This window comes from Amblyomma americanum, chromosome 8 (assembly GCF_052857255.1).
Source record: "Amblyomma americanum isolate KBUSLIRL-KWMA chromosome 8, ASM5285725v1, whole genome shotgun sequence".
NCBI classification, from domain to species: Eukaryota; Metazoa; Arthropoda; class Arachnida; order Ixodida; family Ixodidae; genus Amblyomma; species Amblyomma americanum.
In genome coordinates this window covers 94686606-94704983 of record NC_135504.1, presented here as the reverse complement: position 1 = coordinate 94704983, position 18378 = coordinate 94686606, and the positions used below count along the sequence as shown (strand labels likewise).

The window sequence follows — 18378 nt, the reverse complement described above, 5'->3', positions numbered from 1 at the left end:
TGGAGAGGACCGTGCGAGGTTGTCGAGAAGCTTTCTCCGGTAAACTTCAGAGTCCGAGACGTGAACCGGCGTTTGATAAGGATACACGCAAATCGCCTCAAGTCGGCACCGGTTCAGTATTCACGAAATGAGGAAAGGGAAAGCGCGGATTTTGATGGGGACAGAAGTGAAGCGGAGCGCGCAGATAGTTCGCAAGAAACGCCCTCTCCTGCATTTGTTCGGCAGGCGCCCGAGGTGACGGCCGGAATGCCACCGGATTTACTTCATGCATTGCTAGAAGAAGAAGCGCGCGAGGTTGCCGCGCAGATAACGCCAGGAGAGGCTCCTGCCACGAGCCCTCGCGAGTCCCAAAGCAGACAAAGGGGCACAGACTTACTTAGTATGACTCATGAAGGCCGATATCCGCTGCGAAATCGGAAAGCTAAGTCGGACTAATGGCGTAAACAGAGCGGAGTTGTGAACTGGTTATAATTGTGTAATGCCGCAGCTCATAACATTGCTCTATGCGTATGTGTTAAGTTATCGGAGTTAATAGTTAAACCTTTCTGTCATTAAGTAACACCTTCACAGGAGAGCATGCGGAGCGCATGCAGAACCTGTCCTACTTCCTTTCGTTATCTATATTTTTGTCTGTGCCGTGATCGTGCTAGAAGTGGGAGCTCCTTTGTAACTGTGGTAAATTTATTTCGTCCAGTTTGGACTAGAAAGGAGAGGCTTGGGTGCTGAGTTTCATGTTTATCTGTAAAAGAAGATCAGTGCTGCCCCTGGAGACGCCAGTTATGACAGCGGAGGCATTGGTGTTGTGCAGTGGTGTTGAGTGCAGCGAAAAGTGTTTTGTCGGACGCACTGTGCGAGGCGATTCAGAAAGACAAGGGGAGCTGCAGGGACTCAAATGTTCGGAGAACATTCTTCTGGAGGGTGAGCGAGTGTGACATTCCTTGTGTGCTGCGAGGTTCCACGTTCCACGGCGCGGCGTAGACGGAGACCCAGATGACAGCGGCATCATCATTTACCCAGCCATGCTCTTTGAGTGACGACCAGAACAACCGGACCCGCCGCCGCCGCCGCGGGGAAACAGGCTTTATCCTCCCCAATTTCCGGGCACATTCCAGGACAAGGGAGCTGTCAGCGGGCCAGAGCGCGCCGTACCACAGCCGACGCTATGCGCTACCGCGAAGACAACATTCTTTCCCTCCTTCCCCTTTCGACGTGGGCTATCGCCGGGAAGGCACCCACAGCTTCCCGCCGTGCCTCGTGAACAAAAGCGCATTCCCAGAAGGGCCGTGACGGACACCTGTCATGGCGGACAGGCAGTACTCGCCAAGAATGTGGAAAGACAGGCGCTAGTGAATTAGCTCCGAAGAGAGAGCCTGTGTATACTCTCACTTGAGAGAGAGTGGTGGCGTTTTTGTTGTTTATTTAGTTTGTATTGTTAACAGACTCTGGGTTCGAGGCTAAGCCCAACCCAAGGGGTGGTCCCCATCTCGCATGTTATTTTGGATTGGAGAATTGATGCTTTGGGCGGGCCACTGGAAATGACCGCCCTTAGTCCTTTGTTAATCAAGTGCTTAAAAGCACATGTAAACGGATGCAGTCGAGTCGGAGCTGAGGACGACATCGTTCGCCAAGAGGGCCTTCAGCGCCGAAGCCCGACGGCGTGCAGCTTCTGCCAGCAAACGCTCGAGCCCAACTCCGGAGCCACTCCATCGCCCCCATGAAGTCGTCGGCACGTAAGCTCGGACGCCCCAGCCTCTGATGTATAACCTTAATCACGTGTAATTATTGAATATACCTGTTTGTTTAAACTGAGCCATACGGTGTCTCTTTGACTCTCCGTCCCGTGTGGACCTGCGCATTATGGGGGTCATCACAGTATCCTCTGTATTTTTGTCTGTCGCCGCTGCGCGCTGTTCCATAGCAATGAGTCCATACCAACTTGCCCAATAGGCCCTTATACCTGAGTGCACTGCGCTGAAAAATCAGAGCAAACTAGAAAGAGGTGGCTGATTTCATTCTTCACCGTGAGTATCATCACACCACCGAGGTTTCACCTGCTATTTTGCAGGTTGCGAAGTATTTGGTATTTTGGGTTTAACGTCGCGTTTGTCGGGCTTAACGTCGCGTTATGGGCTGGGATGGATGCAATTGCTGAGTACTTCGGAATAATATACAAGACAGGGGGGTCGTTACCGAGTGCAGGCATCACACAGAACGCGAACGTTCTCGTAAATAGCATGCACCGAATTTCGGCTGCGCAGTAAGGCTTCAATTTCCTCCCAGAGCCAAAAAATTGCTTTTGCAGCCTTCATGGCATACCAAACCATTGCGTTCTGTGCTAAGGTGGCAGTCTGGCCATGTTGGTGATTCATGATGGAAATGTACGCAGCAGATAAGGACGAGGGTACAAGGAAGACACATGGAACACACGAGCGATAACTAGAAACAGTTTATTTCGAATCTCGGATTAGAATTTAGAGCTGAAAAACCAGGCAATTATCACACATGCGCAGTAGGGGACATATTCTTGTGTTGCCTCAAATATAGCAGTTCCTTACTAGTAACAGCAATAGGTTGCTTGGCCGCGCATGACCAACCCAACCGGTCTATCATTTCAGCCTCTATCATCTATCGAGGAGTTGGCAAGGGTTTTGGGCGGTAACAGAGAATTCTTGGTAAGCAGGCTGACGCACAAACTCTTCATCTGAATCGCTATCATTTTCATCTTACCGTTTTTCTTACATTTCCTACACTGTGAGTCCAGAAACCCTCCTCACCATTCAGACACATTATTGCAATGTCCTCGGAGGCGGTCGTTCAAACACTGTTTAGCGCTTTGTCCTACATAGCTCTTCCCACATTTCAAAGGGATGCTGTAGACAATGGAATGGTTCTGTGCTGTTTGTTTGTTGTTTTACCCAAGAACAATCGCATGTTTTTCGCTCAAATATGGGAAGCGTATACAAAGAGGACGTAATTATTATGACTGCTTTTAACGTTACCATTTGGTGTGATATTGATTTCAGGCGTGTAAAACATTGGTCTCCCTTCGGCTCTACGGGGTGAACTACAACTACAGTGACAGTGAGACAGATAGCACCGCAATTTATAAAACTCAATTCGTGTCTCTAACTACAGTTGTTTACGCGAAGTACGGCATGAAGAATGGCAAGTAAGTAATAAAAAAGCTCGCGGAAATTAAAGGGGAACCAAGTTGACTAAATATTTCTAAGCTATAAAACTGGAATGAGGAGAGCGGTACTGAATATAATGAGATTTTGGTTCTTCATTTGTTTAGTGGATGTGGCCAGGCAACGGAGAATGATGTAAACGGGATATGTGCAGAGAGGATTGCCGTACGCACCCACGAAATGCGCATAAAATATCAACGCCAATGGTTTTTGAGCAGAATTGGATGTATTAATGATGGCTGTCGTCAAGGAGCTGACTTTATAACAGCTGATTCATCGTCGTTTGCAATTCACTTTGGCTTTGTTTGGTAAAAATGTGATCAAACAACATTTTGTTCGCCATCATTGAAGCTATGCAAAAGCGCATTATCGAAACGGTAACGTTTGGAATTGCTGTGAAAGAAATCCTCATTATGCACGTGGTGTACACAGTAGTAAACCAATAAAATCTTGCTCTATGAAATCGTACCTTAAGAATTCTAAGTTTTAAATCATTTTTATTAGGGCGCGCATGCTATTGAAGAATTAACCGAGTGCCCCCGGAGCGTTCTTCTCATCGTTACATAATTGTTTAGGCGTCTTATTTGGACCGTGACAAGCGTTCCGTAACTGGTCCGGCATGCAGTCGACGTTAAGGCTTAGTAGTTTATGCATATCCTCCGTCATTAGATTCTTTCCTTTCCGTTCGTTTTCTTTCTCTCCCTTCAATTAAAGCCGCGCTTACAGGTAGGTGCCTCAGAGCCAGAGGGACCTAGGGAAACGTCATTGTTGCCATGTTACTGTTGCGGTTTAATTCTCTTTTTATTCATTTTACGAGGCCGCACCTAGTGTTTCTGGATTCTTTTTTACTGGATTAGCTAGCTGTGTGAAGTGAATGCGACAACGCAAATATGCTACAAACGCAGCCATTTCGGAATCTATGCCTGTAGATGCATGACACGAAGAGGGCGCCCTCAGTATCAAAGGAAATGTCTTTCGTGCTGTACCACAAATTTTTTTGTGTATTTGAATTCATGTGTTGTGCCCCTTAACCTTCATTATCGGAATTGTTTGAGGGTACAATGTAGATATAAACAGCTTAGATTTTCTATGAAAAAGCGGACTATGAAATCGCCGAATTTATTTACGGTGTTCCAACAGTTTGCACGATACTCGAATGCATTTTAAAAGCATAAAAATAAAATGTTGGACAATATAATGCAACTGCATTATCTATTGTAGTACTGAACTGCAAAATAATACACTAGTGTTAGTTTTTCAAAAAGTCAAGATACGTTATGCTGCTTCGTATAGACTTTTGACCATAGAAATCGTTCCGAGATTAGAACTCACTTAATTCAGAGTCTGTAAACCTATAGACCGAGACGTTTTGTGGCGTGCTTATAGAAAGTTCGCATACAAAACGTTTATTGGGGCGCTGGATAAGCTGAGCCTTGTTTATTTCATTTTCTGCTTTGGGTATCACCATTTAGCATATAATTCTCAATTACAGCGGTGCTCCACAGTCAGCACGGATGTATTTATTTTTGCTAGCGTAGTCATGTAGAAAATTGTTTCCTGTTATTTTATACTGTGTGGGGTTTTAATCTCTTTTTTTCTTTGTCCACTCGGGCCTAAGGCGTATACCCAAGGTGTGAGGATCTTTAAAATAAGGGAAATGTTGCTTCGCCTGCACGACGACTGTTGAAATGTTAGTTGGTGCAATTTGACTCTTAGGTTTAAAATAATTGCAAAAGAATTCGGGATACCCAATTTAGTTGCCATTTACAGCTGAACAGGAAAGAGAGCCAAGCTCCCCGCGCTACGAAAATTGAGTTTGTTTTTCTGGCATAGAAAGTAATTTCATAACGAGTACTTAGTCGAAACGTGACATATTTGAAGTTCAGTTTAACGTACGCTAGGTATGCTTGTTGACGCACTGTTCTTTCAGATATGCAGCTCTTAGTTTGAAGCGCTAGTATTTATTAAGTCATAAAGCATAGTCAATTGAACTTCGCGGGATTGGGAATTGTTGACTGCGTTAGAAGAGCAGGGCCAAATAAAAACCAACACAAAATTTGAACACTCCTTCTCTCCTAAGAGGGTATCCCCTTCAAAACGAAAACGGACACTAGTATATGGTTGGGAACACTTCCTTTTGTTTTCCTTCGTTTTCTGCGTATATTACCTTTCAAGAATTTTGTTCTACATCGTTCATAACAACTCCTTGAAAATTGAAAATATTTGCCTTTGAAACATTTCCTCTTTTCATGAATTAGGTTTCCCTTAAGTAACACACACTTATTTAAACAGGAAAAAGCCTGCGTGGTTTTTTGGAACCTTCTTTGCATCAGCTGAATTAAGAAGACAACATAAAAGAAATCATGCTCTCTACAACGGAGTTACCATTTCGAAAAAAGGTAATATTTATTTAGTATTTTACACAGCCTTGCGATCCAGTTCAATATATTTATTGAACGTCAGCAGTATACCATGCTTTATTTGAGTGCAGGGTGTTTAAATAGAGGAATGTTTAATCCTACGAAACCAAGCTCATTTTTGACATCATTGGATACTGCAGCCGAGATTTAAGGAAATCGGGTATCTGGCAAAAATTTATTTTGCCATGCCACTTAAACCAATCGTCAGTAATGTGTGCAGGTGTAGGCATCCATGCTGCGAGGCAGTGCTAGCTACTGTATCGCTTGTTCGCGAGAGAAATAATGATAAATTTCGTTGAAAAGTGCAAACATGTGTTTTAATTTGGATCGCCTTTTGAAAAGAGAGGGTGCAAAATCTTTTACGAAGATAACGCAGCAAGAAGATATGCTCGCAGGAACTGTTATATATACCGAGACTGATGTAGTCCGCGTGAGTGAACTGTTCTTCGGGAGCGGCTGGTGTGAAATTATCCGACTATGATGATCACAGAATGTGTAAAAGTATATTAATATTTATTATTCTTTCTTGCGTTTTCGTCTGGTTTCCACTTCCTTTTAGTCTAGATTCACCTTGATTCCTTAGGCTGTGCATGATGCATTATGGAGTTGAATTATGGAGAAGTCTTTTGTAAAGACTTGTCTAGGATAGTGACATTAGCTAGGTTTTTATGTATTTTGTTTGAGTGTCCCAAAGAACATTTATGCTCAGTTTTCCTTTCATATTTCATTTCGGTTCATTGCTGCGTGACAGCCAAAGAATGATCGACAGGGGTCTAATGCTAAACATATTTTAATTTTCGGTGCGAACGACATGGCTTCAGCCTTGACGAACCCTTTCCTTTTAAGAAAAATCCTTTCAAACCACTTTTAAGCCTTAAAACATAAATGCTTTAAAATCTCGTGAATCGGTTGTTTCATGCAATTATTGTCGTAGTGCATACTGAAAGTAGTATAAACATTTTTTTTTTGCAGGCAAGAAAGACATCGGAATAAATTTTACATTGATTTACTCTGACTACAAAACCTGCTCAATTCTTCGTGTACCACACGAATATTTAGGTATGTGTTAATCCTGTGTAATGTACTGAATTACAGAAGTGCGGAATGGCAAAATTTAGATGATGGAATAAGTAGTCTCACAGACGCATGTGTCCAGAAATATTGCAGTCCGCATTACATCACCGTGATTAGCCAGGACCCCCATCTAATGGCTCTCCGCTGCTTTCCGGACTCTGCAGTTCTCCTCAAACCATGCGGCAGACAGAACAAAGAAACTGGCATCAGTCCATATTCCAAATATTGTCAAAGAGATTTATTTCCATTTTGGTTTTAACTCTCTCGATGGAACTGATAAATGGAAGATAATGAAAGCTCTAGTAATATCTTTATGCTATTGACAAATGTGTATTTCAAACGCAAATGTCATGCGCCAAAAAGTGAATTTATGCACATCTTAAGGTACACTTATTGCAAGCGTCGTGCTGGCTAAATTTACCCAGGCCGTAAATTTGTCGAAGAAAATCTAATTCGACAAAACTGCCATCATAGCATAGAGCTCTTTGTCGCGTGCCTGGTAAATAAAGTGCGGGTTCATTGGTTATGCAACACTGATAGGAAATGATTCTTCTCAGTTTTGAGTTTCGTGATACATGTGAAATAAAAAGAATATGTAATCTTATATTGAGAAGTTCGCTCATAGGAAATTGAATTTGCAGAACAAAAAGTGATATGAAAGGTCGGCTGCGCGGAGAAAATGCATTGCGTGGTGTAGTTTTCTCCTGAAAAAAAAATTGCCTGTATTTTTTCCTATTTGTTGCTATAAGCTAATATACACGGTTGCACTTTGGTTTACAATGAAATTTTAATACAGCAGAGCGAGGGTGGCGCTCAGTTATAGAGATGGTGCGAATCTGCTGTGAAAGCATAAATATGATATTCTGACAACCGCAAAGCCAATCATACCAAAGTAATGGAATGAAATAGTTTGTTTGATTTCTACGCAATAAAAAGACATAGCTTCAGTGTATTGTTGCACTGTTTATTGCGCAGAAAATTAACTGTGAAATGAATTTTTCGACAACTTACACCAAAAAGATTAAACCAAAGCGCATTTTCAAAGCTCGGCAATAATTTAGAATTACAACAAAACCACGAACGTTGCATATTTCTGCACAAAACCTTCTTCCTGCACTAACAAGGCTAACATTTTTGGTCCTCTACCGTCTAAATCGGGAGAAACTTTGTAACTCGTAACGAAGTACGTTTGAGCAATAATTTTATCGGTTAATTGTGCGCGATAAAATATGACACAATAATTTCGCTGAATTAATTCTTACAAAGAATCTTCAAATTAGACGAAGAAGAATTGTCAATTTACTTGGGTATTTTTTATCTAAAAATGTTTGCAACTATTTGCCTAAAATGGCTTGTGTGCAAAAGTTTCAGACTGTGAGAAGCGCGCACCTATCACGCATGTTTGGAGTGAGAATGATAACTTTTTCATAACTGTTGGCAATCTTGCCCCTTTTTGACTAACTAATAGAAAGCAATTATCGTTAAACTCTGCAATTCAGTGAGTTTTGTTGAAGTCACTGCTGTGTTTAAGCAAGAAATTCAAAGCGGTACAGCATATATTGCTTTAGGAAAGGTACAACTCAAAAGGCAGCTTTTGAGGACAACGATTTAAAATTCTCTGGAACGCGTTTCAGATATTCTAGGATTAAACAGGATCAAACTTTACAAAATACACGCACAGAAAGCTTCACGGGTGGTCTCTAATTCCTTCTACAGTTCTTTCTCTTTAAATTTTCTTTAATGCTGCATCCAAAAGACAAGGGCTTAGCCAGTTGTCATGCCTGCAGATGTTGCTTTTGGCAGCTGCCACAAATCTAAAATGATATTATGGGCTAATTTCTTTGAAGTTTTCTTTTGAATGTGAGCGCAGCCTGCAACTATACATGTACTATCTTGTAACCATGCCTCCCACGAAAAATATATGGAATGAGAACCGAGACATCTCAATAAGAGACAGAATTTCTGAGCGCAATACAAGAATTGGCAGTGATCACAACGGATCAGGCCCTCTTCAATGCCACACATTTTAAACGAAAGCGTAAAAAACATTATGCGTTTGGCAAACCTATAAAAAATATATGTTAACTGAAAAGATGAAAAACAAATTGTCAGCCCTGATTAAATTTCAAAAATCTCAGCTTTTTGCGACAGAAGTTTCTTTCCAACTTAGCTCATAGCCACACACGTTGGTTTCTTAGCTACAGGAAATGTTGTATGTGGGGAGATTAGTTTCGCTTATCTCTTTACTAATATGTGGGTGTACACTGTTTGGTGCGGTGGGGAAATAAAATGAAAGCAACTTTTATTTAAATTGAATACCCGTCGATAGACAAGGAAAAAAAATTGAGCACTAGTAAGCGAAAATGGTATGCGTGAGATTATGAGGAAAACAAATACTCAAATTATGGATTCCATTTATTGTACCCATTGGATATCAGAGATCAAAAATTTTACAAGAGTCTGTCCTCCTTACTGAATTACGGGGTTACGTCGCTGACATAGGTACTCCAAATTAAAACGGAGCACGAGTGCACAAACTCCGATTGCCGTGAGCTGCAGCGGCAGATTGATTGAATACATCATGGGCGCATGCAGTTAATCTTTCCGACGAGTACTGGTATAATTATCCTCACATTATCAACTGCGCAGGCAAGGTTGGCTAATGATCCGTTTTACTTTCGGGGCACCGGCACTTTATGTGCATTTGACCCACGCATTATAAGGGTCACGATTTTTGCTGAAAAAAAAATTTCAGAATATTTTTCCACCCTTGTGGGGAACCTCATGTTGTCTGCTGCAAATTCTTGTTGATTTTAGAATATAATTTTTGGGATTGTTTTAATATTGCACTGATAATGTGAAGCTGCCGTTGCAATTCTGCGGGGTCCAGCGGACTTTTGAAGGCGTTATTACTACAGCTTTTCTACTGCGCTCCCTCACGCTTTGTGCCACACTGGGCTGAAATAAACATGAGTAATATTGTTATTACTACTTGCACACGCCTAGTAGACTACAATTGCACTCGCTGCGCTCGTATACTGTAATGAAATCAACATCGGATTGTTTTACAATAGGGTTGGCGCATACGTTTTTTTTTTCTTCAGAAAATGGATGCCGGGTACTTGCCACTCCTCAATCGCTGCAGAACGGAAGACCGAAAAATTGTTTGAAGGTGTACGAAAAGTCTTGTGGCAATATATCAAACTTCAAGCAAGTGTTCAAACCTCCTTCACGTTCCCTGGGACAACATAACTTATACAAATAAAGCAAGCTTGTTTTGTCGGTTCTTAAAGTTAATGCCTCAGCCGTCACAACTGTGTGATGATGTCTCCACAGCGTCCAAGACCGGGGTAGGAAACTCCGGGCAGTTCCTGTTTCAAACACATCAGCACACCCTGTTGAATCAAGGAGAGCTGATGGCTAAAGATGAATATTTCCTCTGAATGCAAGCAGGACCAGGGAGACCAGAAGTGGGCGAATGTCTGAAAACGCCGGAAAGCGGTGTGGCCCTGTTTTCGCACTCAGTGGTTCGAATCTCATTCAGGCATGAAGTGTTTTCTGCTTGATACCATTGCCATCCCAATGGCACGACGCTGTAGCTGGCTTTCCTCCAGCTGCTATGGGAAGAATTGGCACTGACGTCGACATTAGGTGGACAATGATTGTGGTAGTTTCCTACTCCTGGCGATGAGCTGAAGCTCTGGAAGTCAAAACTCTAGCCATAACTACCGGAAACGATGCGCATGAGTGAATTCGTGACTAACCTGTACTTTCTGGAGGGCTAGTGCGCATCTTTGAAGAAGAGACAGGCTCTTCAAAGACTTTGGAGAAGGATTTATAATCCACTTTTTTCGTGACAATAGACGGAATAAAATATCTCTTGTCGGCATAGCTTACTACCTATGAGCCAAAACCCAAAACGTCGCGTCCTCAAATCGGGATCATAGCACTGCTTCTGCCAGCAGTTGACAGACAATCCCGACCCAGTTCAGCCTGTCCGATCGGCGGCCACCAAGAACCCCAACCAAAATCGACAGGGACCCTTTCCAGGCTTCCTTTCCCGTGTTTGCACACTGACGTAACATATAGCCAGTGACATTATTCTAGGTCTCAATACTTGTATTTTAAAACCGACGAAATGCAGATCAAGCTCGCGTGCTGTAACATGTCAGCGCGCATCAAAGAACTTCAGATGGACGAAATTTAGTCGCAGTCCGCCACTCCGGTGCCGTTTCGTTTTCTTCTATTACTACCTCCTTCATGCCTTTCCCGATGGCGCAATAAATGTGCACATAAATCGGCGCATTCGGAGGTTTTCTTTTCGTCGGAGCCTGTTTTAAATTTCCAGTGCATTTGGGCTCGCGCCTAACTGTGCTTTCTAAAACTAAGAAAGCAACAGTGTCAGTGCACGTTAAGGATCCCCAGGTGGTGGAAATTATTCCGGAGACCCCCACTACTGCACTTGTTCTTTCCTTTCTTCTTTCACTCCTTCGTTTATCCCTTACCTTACGGGGCGTTTCCGGTGTCCACCGGGATATGTGAGACAGTTACTGCACCATTTATTTTCCACAAAACCGATTTTCAATTTTCAACACTGGTGGACGACGGACAAGATGTGCACTTCTTGTCCTTCTCCGTTGACCACCAGTGCTGCCTTTCTCAGAATGATTGCCAACCAACTAGGCTAGGAACATAGGTTTGTTATAACTTTAGCGGAATGCTCATGCCTAAGTTAAGATAGCATAAGAACTCCCATTCGCAGATGTAACATAAGAAAGGCAAACCACAGCTAAGAACTTTACTGAAAATTTCCATGCGTCGAGTTCCATAAATCTACACGCTTTCATAAGAAATTTTATGGAGTTAGCATGGAGCATTGAGATCCGGTATTGCATTGAAGTACGTATAGAAATTTACGGCCTACATAAGACGTCAAGCACACTGCATATAAATCGTATAGAAGTTATGTGTAATGTTAAACGACACCGTAGGGACAAGATATGGACTTCCATATGTTTGTTTCATAATTTATAGACTCCATATTCCCATAATTCCATACGATCGGCCCATATGGTACGTTTCAGCAGGGAAACGAGAAAGGCATCACGTTGGTGAGCTTAAGTAGGTGTGTTTTTGATCGCGGAAGTTAACATCTCTACTACATAGACAGCTAGATGCGGCCCAAAAAAAAATAAAAATGAAAAACTCAGTTGATTTGGGTATTAGGCCAGATGGGGTTATGTTAGTGTCCCCATCCATATGTTAGTGAAAAAGAAAAGGAGGGCATGGCAACACCAGCAATAGCACCTGCCTTTTGCCATTGCGCCACTGCTCACCTGCCCACCGGCTACAGCGTGACAAGTAAGGCGCCCGGTGGGCGTCACAGCAGTGGCGCAGCACGTTCTTGCAAGGTGACCACGAGCTCTACCTTGTCAAGTAAGCACTGGGTAGGCACGGGAACAGTGGCTCAGTGGCACAAAACAGGTTCTACGGCAGTTGAGCTTGGGTTGGGCAGAGACCCAGGTTGCTCTTTCGTAGCAAGCTCTCCAGACCTGACACTGTGGTCAGGTTGCCCACCACACGGTGGCCAGATGAGAAGCCTGCCACAAAACCGGCTTCACACAAACAGATGGCTGCTATTAGAAAACGGCTCCTCTGGGATGTGGGTCTGCGGTGGAAGCGCGAACGCGACTATGTGAAGTGGACTCTGAACAATCATTTCATCGGCTACCTTTGCGACTACCTCAGCGCAACCGGTCTTCAATCCTTCTTTTAACTTTATATCTCCTGCAATTCTTTCCCTTTGCTCAACTTATGCCTCATGGCACACTTCGCCAAAAACAAATCGCCAAAAAAAAAAAAAACGTTCTAATGTGGGAATGGCCACTATAAGTGCTAGTGCACTGAAAGCATCCCGCACACCTCAGAAATCCAGACGGAGCCAAAAATGCTTACTCTAATCTGCCCGAAGTCGACAGCTTAGCGCAAAGGCAGCTCTGGTGGACGCTCATATGTAATGGAGCTATCAGCGAAATGTGCAGAAAGCGTAACACTGGCTGTTCAGTAGAGCGCTTCAATAGGAAGCTATTTTCAAATACTTGACATGTGAAGCTTTATTCAGGATTTTAATGAAGCGTCAATCTTTTGCAGCAAGTAGTTTATGCTTATACGGAGTTTCTTGCGCAGCTATATTTTGAAATATTTTTGCCCTATCTCTGCAGGATGTCTCAAATTCAAGGTGTTAAATGTGAGCAATCCCTTAGTAAACCTAACAGTGTACGCAATCTATTCGGTTTCCTTATTTTTCCAAATATATCTCAAATATAGAAAGCTGAATTGTTTTCGATCAGTAAGAAGAACTATTTTACCAAATCGGAAACGTAAATATTATGGTTGTATTTGCATATTTAAGCACAATACCGGCTTCTTAATTCTAAGGTGAATGAAAAACTCTCTTTGCTCCACCGCTAACCTGAGAGCACAATTGCAATATGTTTTAACTACGTATCGCGCCGCCACTACATCAGCATTGTTTCCTGTCCATAACCACTACCTTTCCACTTGCGTGGTTACCTCAAGTTTCGCAGATTCCAATGCTCTCTGTGAAGCCCCAATACAACATCTGAACATTTAGGAGCAATCTCTGCGCTGCCTTACTCGTACGTTAGCCTGCATCAAGCTGATGGCACTTAGAAAATTAGGCATATTGATAACAGCAGCAGTCTTAGTGAGAAATTCGCTCATTATGCGTCGCTTCACTCCAACGTACAGCCGCGATCAAAAATACGCGGCCCACGGCTCCGGTGCAAGGAGCGGCTGCGGGGCAGCACCGCGGCGCTGCTTCCTGCGTCGGGCGCTCGTTGCGAGGGTGCACACAGTGACGACAAAGCTTCGACCTCACTCTCCCCTGAGCCGCCACACGGCTGATAAATGTCAAGTGCAGCGTTCAGCTGTTTCGCGGCTGGCGGCCAGTACGAAAGAGGGCTCTGTAATGCGTGCTGCGTATGACTTTCAGCGCCTACTCGAATATCTCATCTTCCCTATACACAGATCGGCTACGACAGGCGCGCGTTTGGCAGTTCGACTAAGCGCATCTGCCTGCGAAGCGTCCGAGTTCGGTTCGCATGCCATACTTACTCGGGTCTAGCGTTCGTGTACGCCGCACTCCAGCGCCCGGCGCTTGGTCGGGTTAACCCTAATTAGTAGCTGGAGATTGCTCCCTTAAAATCGTTAATTTCAAGCTAAAAAAAAAGTAAGCGCGTTCCTGTTGCAACGAAATTACGAGTAACTCACTACCAGAAACAAAACAGGGCTTCACCGAGTTCACTAACCGAGGTTCTGACGCGACAATAACTTGTTCTGCCCTATTTACTGAGCACCGTAATGCCCGTGCACGAAGGCTCACGACGCATGGGCGCGCGGGGCATACGAGAGCGAAGCAGTATCGAGGCGGCAACGGCGAACCGCGCGCACTCCCCTTCATTACGGCTGGCAAACGACGCAAAGCGGAGACGCGCCCCTTCATACTGACCGTCAGCCGCGAAACAGCTGAACGTCGCACTTGACATTCATTAGCCGTGTGGCGGACACAGGGGAGAGTGAGGGCGAAGCTTTGTCGTCACTGTGTGCACCCTCGCAGCGAGCGCCCTACGGAGGTAGCAGCGCCGCGGTGCGGCCCCGCGGCCGCTCCTTGCACGAGAGCCGTGGGCCGCGTATTTTTGATCGCGGATTCCACATCTATCCTTCCACTAACTTCTTTGTGTATTCTTCTGCGCCTGAGGCTATTTTTCTCCGGTGGTCACTTATATATTTACTGATGCTTATCAAAATTCTCTCACCAGCTTCGCTTAGTAGAAATAAATGCGGAAAAAGAGGCAGCTGTCATGGTGTCCCCCAGTACTCGAGATTTTTTGTACTCCCAGCTGCTTCCTGGAAACTATCTTCAACAACCTAAATACAGCCACAGTGCTAGGCCTCACCCATATATCTAAAGAAAACGCTTTCCTGTGCATACGGCACCCACCTGTTCCCTCTTAAATTCCTAATATTATCCAACCACCTGTTTTTATGCCACCCCTGCTACACTTGCGTTCTGTTGGAATACGCTCAGGGACCCTAAAAGGCGATCAGTTATTTTTTTACATGCCCTTGCAATGTTCATTTCCACTTATTTCTTTCGACTGTGATGTTATTAGCTCGCATTTCTTCCCTGGCGCTAATTTCCAATTGTAACGTTTCACCTACCAATATCCTTTCCATAACTCGCTGCGCTGTCCCCGATTCCATTTCAGCTCTTTTTGTTAGGGTGCTCAGGTACTGGTACGTAGTACCCGGGTTCGAACCCGACCGCGGCGACCGCGTTTCGATGCAGGCGAAACGCTAAGGCGCCAGTGAGCGGTGCGATGTCAGTGCACGGTAAAGATCCACAGGTGGTAAAAAATAATTCCATAGCCCTCCACTACGGCACCTATTTGTTCCTTTCTTCTCGTTGTGCCTTCTTTATCCCTATCCTTATGGCGCGGTTCAGGTGTCCGCCGATATGCGACAGGTACTGCGCCATTTTCTTTCTCCAAAAACCAATTTTGAATTCAATTTTTTTCCGTTAGCTTCCAATTGTTGAGTGCACATAAAAACAGCTGTTATTCGCCTGGCTATTTCAATCTCGGCCTCCCAATATGCGGTCACTGCCTGCCCTAAACAAAGGTATTCATTAACCACTGCCGCCGCTTCACTGCCTGTCGTAAACAAGGGTTTCCTTTAGGGTCAGTTGACGTTAGTTTGGTTTACTGCATGTGAACATTTATACGGAATATTCTGCTTTAGCCCTATAGGTAATTGGTCATGCTTTGGCACTCGTCCCCTCCTTCAAAAGATATGCAGTTACCTGATCGCCTGTAAGGAGAGAGAGCAAAAAATCATTTAATGAAAAGCAGAGATCTAGCTAGCGTGCGAAAATCGCTTACGTGTACTGTTTCCTTACCGCACTATGTCCAGTTAGCCTACACTGCTGCCTCCGTCATTATTGTCCCCCACTTTCTCTTTGGTGTTAGCTGGATGATGGGCTTCTTCTTTACATGTTTCCTGCGTCATTCTTCAAGCCTTGGCTAATTCTGAACCTTTCCAGCCTACGGTCCCTTCCGGATTATACACAATGCCAGAATGCCCACACAGTATACAGTTGAATTTATTTTTAGTCGCGGCATTGAGGTCCTTCCACGTCAACTTCAGGCTCACTCGTCTGCTGAGGAGGGTATTCGTGATGCGTTAATTATTATTATTTTGGTCGGCCAACTGCCCTCTGCCATTTGTACAACCCATGCCGCAGACACCACCTGCCTGTTCTCTAGCCTGATTCTTGCCTACCTTGAAAGTAAGTTGCCCATCAGCTGGGTACTGTGTTCTTACTTTACGCATGGGTAATACCAAGCCTTCATGGAAGCTTTCGGTTAAGTGTTCATCATGACTGGGTGTAAGCGCGTATGACCGCGCCGCCTCCTGTTTTATTTGATATTCGCTCTAATGATGATACCTGCCAACCTCTCGTTAAGGCGGCAGAATTTTTCTGCGTCAGCTGTATACCTATTGGTCAAGGCCTTCACACCTTCAATTCGTTTCATAGGTGAGGTGCAACGCTATTGTCACGTAGCGGTGACGGCAGTCGAAGCACCGATGAAGACAGACAAAAGTGTCTTCTAACTGAAAACAGTTTATTGGGGTGACTTGCACCCAAAATGGACTGAATCACTCGGCAGCGGCGAAGCGACAAGCGTGCTCGGCGTTCGTCGAACAGAATGCCCGCCGCTGTCGGCCGTGCTCTATTTAAAGCTGATGGCGAACTTTCGAGATAAAGCGTGCAAAGTTACTAGAACATTCCGGAACAATGTAGAATCAGCTCTGCCTGGCTGCGATCAATCGAGATAATCTAGTGGCGTCTTACGTCGCAAACAAAACGATTAATTGGTGTGGCGGCAGATTTGAAAAACGAACACTGCTAATATTCGCGGCATTACTCCCCTCTCAAAGAAGCATCGACCCGGCCGATGCATTAATACAAATAATGCGACTAGTAAGAGAAAAAACCGGATCTTGCGAAAATACAGCATGGAAATGCAGCGGTCTTTAGCGCGCATATAACAGCTTCAGACGGGCTACATGAATAACTTCTGGTCGTACGCGCCGTCGCTGGGAGGCAACCATTGCGTCAGAGATGACTTCATAATCCTGTTCACCTAGCCGACGAAGAACCTTGTGCGGACCGAAATAGCGGCGCAAAAGCTTTTCACTCAATCCACGGCGGCGAATGGGCGTCCACACCCACACTTGGTCTCCTGGCTTGTATTCCGCGTTGCGTCTTCGTAGGTTGTAGCGTCTGGCGTCGGACCGATGCTGATCTTTGATCCGTAATCGGGAAGCCTTCGAGCTTCTTCTGCGCGTTGAAGGTAGGCGGCAACGTCGACATTCTCTTCTTCTGTAACGTTGGACAGCATGGCGTCTAGAGTGGTCGTGGCCTCCCTGCCATGGACGAGCCTAAAAGGCGTCATCTGGGTGGTCTACTGCACTGCGGTGTTGTAGGCGAAGACGACGTAAGGCAGGATGACAGCCCAGGTTTTGTGTTCGGCATCGACGTACATGGCGAGCATATCGGCGATGGTTTTGTCCAGGCGCTCGGTCAGTCCGTTGGTCTGCGGATGGTATGCAGTTGTCCTCCGGTGGCTGGTTTGGTTTTAACGCAGGATGGCTTGCGTTAGTTCCGCCGTGAATGCTGTTCCTCTGTCCGTGAGGAGCACATCGGGGGCGCCGTGTCGAAGAGGAATGCATTCCACGAAAAATTTGGCGACTTGTGCTGCTGCTCCTGTCGGTAGGGCTTTCGCCTCGGCGTAGCGGGTCAGGTAGTCGGTCGCTATGATGATCCACTTATTTCCAGATGTTGACGTTGGAAAAGGGCCACGCAAGTCCATGCCAATCTGCTGAAAGGGTCTTGAGGGAGGTTCAATTGGGTTCAGAAATCCTGCTGGTCGTGTGGGAGGGGTCTTTCGTCGCTGAAAATCTCGGCAGGATTTCACATAGTGTGCGACATCGGCAGACAGTCGGGGCCAGTAATACTTGTCTGGAATGCGGCGGAGAGTGCGAGTAAACCCGAGATGTGCAGCTGTCGGCTCGTCGTGTGAAGCCTGTAGAACTTATTCGCAGAGAAAAGCAGGTACAAGAAGGAGGTAGGCTGTTTTGCTCGCTGCAAAGTTCTTCTTCACGAGTAGCTCATTCTGCACACATAAGGAAGGCAGTCCTCGCTTGAATGAAGCGGGGGGTGAAGAAGCCTTACCTTCCAGGTACTCGATGAGGCATTTTAGGTCGGGGTCCGAGCGTTGCTGCTGGGCAAAAGAGCTGGGGCTGATGGGTCCCAGGAAGGCGTCCTCATCGTCGTCCGGCGGCGGTGTATCTACAGGAGCTCGTGAGAGGCAATCGGCGTCAGAGTGCTTGCGTCTGGACTTGTAAACGACGGTGATGTCAAACTCCTGGAGAGGCAGACTCCATCGAGCGAGTCGGCCAGAGGGGTCCTTCAAATTGGCGAGCCAGCACAGCGCGTGGTGATCGCTGACCACCTTTAATGGTCATCCATACAGATAGGGGCGGAATTTTGACGTGGCCCAGATAATGACAAGGCACTCCTTTTCAGTTGTCGAATAGTTAGCCTCGGC

At 45.1% G+C, this 18378-nt stretch overlaps 1 long non-coding RNA gene across 1 annotated transcript in view; it reads left to right on the top strand.

Annotated features, from left to right (window-relative positions):
* Nucleotides 1-9964, top strand: part of LOC144100556 (uncharacterized) — a 29179-nt gene extending 19215 nt beyond the window's left edge. Inside the window, exons 3-6 of the long non-coding RNA XR_013307728.1 lie at nt 3024-3169; nt 5481-5587; nt 6581-6667; nt 9787-9964. This is a non-coding gene — a long non-coding RNA (uncharacterized LOC144100556). The remainder of the gene's footprint in view (nt 1-3023; nt 3170-5480; nt 5588-6580; nt 6668-9786) is intronic.
* The last annotated feature ends 8414 nt before the right edge of the window (nt 9965-18378 follow it).